Genomic DNA, 1,230 nt, shown 5'->3' with positions numbered 1-1,230 from the left:
TTATCCCGTGAGGGCCGTAGGTCTGGGGGTAACGACCAGGGATGTGTCCAAGGACCGGCAACCCGAGGCCAAGGCCAAGGCCAAGGACTTGCCTCCGAGGCCAAGGCCAAGGCCAAGGACTTGGAAAATTTTCCGTTACTAACTACAGCCCCCCGGCTATCCAACCCGACCAGTCTGGTACGAATCCGATGTTGCAATTGGGAATAAAATGCCCCTGAAATGGGAAAATATGCCCTTATTCCCGAAAAGTTGGCCTGAACGCCTAACATGTGGACATTTTAAACCGCTTTTAAAAAATTATTAAAATATAGACCTTCGTTATCCCGTGAGGGCCGTAGGTCTGGGGGTAACTACAGCCCCCCGGCTATCCAACCCAACCACTCTGGTATGAATCCGATGTTGCATTTGTGAGTAAAAGGCCTCCGAAAAAGGAAAATATGCCCTTATTCCCGAAAAGTTGGACTAAACGCTTAACATGTGGACATTTTCGACCGTTTTTAAAAAATTATTAAAAATTAAACCTCCGTTATCCCGTGAGGGCCGTATCTCTGGGGATAACTACAGCTTCCCGGCTATCTAACCCGACCAGTCTGGTACGAATCCAATGTTGCATTTGGGAATAAAAGGCCTCCAAAAAGGGAAATTATGACCTTTTCCCGAAAAGTTGGCCTGAACGCCTAACATGTGGACATTTTCGACCGTTTTTAAAAAAATATTAAAATATAGACCTTCGTTATCCCGTGAGGGCCGTAGGTCTGGGGGTAACTACAGCCCTGCGGCTATCCAACCCAACCACTCTGGTACGAATCCGATGCTGCATTTGGGAGTAAAAGGCCTCCGAAAATGGAAAATATGACCTTATTCCCGAAAAGTTGATCTGAACGCTTAACATGTGGACATTTTCGACCGTTTTCAAAATATATTAAAAAATAAACCTTCGCTATCCCGTGAGGGCCGTAGGTCCGGGGGTAACTACAGCCCCCCGGCTATCCAACCCAATCACTCTGGTCCGAATCCGATGTTGCATTTGGGAATAAAACGCCCATGAAATGGGAAAATATGCCCTTATTATTATCAGGTCATTATTTCCCTTTTTATTATAAGGTCACATTTTCCCTTTTCAGAGGCCTTTTATTCCCTAATACAACATCGGATTCGGACCAGACTGGTCGGGTTGGATAGCCGGGGGTGCTGTAGGTACCCCCAGACCTACGGCCCTCACGGGATAAC

Source organism: Hippocampus comes, unplaced genomic scaffold, assembly GCF_001891065.2.
Source record: "Hippocampus comes isolate QL1 unplaced genomic scaffold, H_comes_QL1_v1.1 scaffold158, whole genome shotgun sequence".
Classification (NCBI taxonomy): Eukaryota; Metazoa; Chordata; class Actinopteri; order Syngnathiformes; family Syngnathidae; genus Hippocampus; species Hippocampus comes.
The sequence above is the reverse complement of the archived record's forward strand: the minus strand, read 5'-3'. Positions refer to the sequence as shown.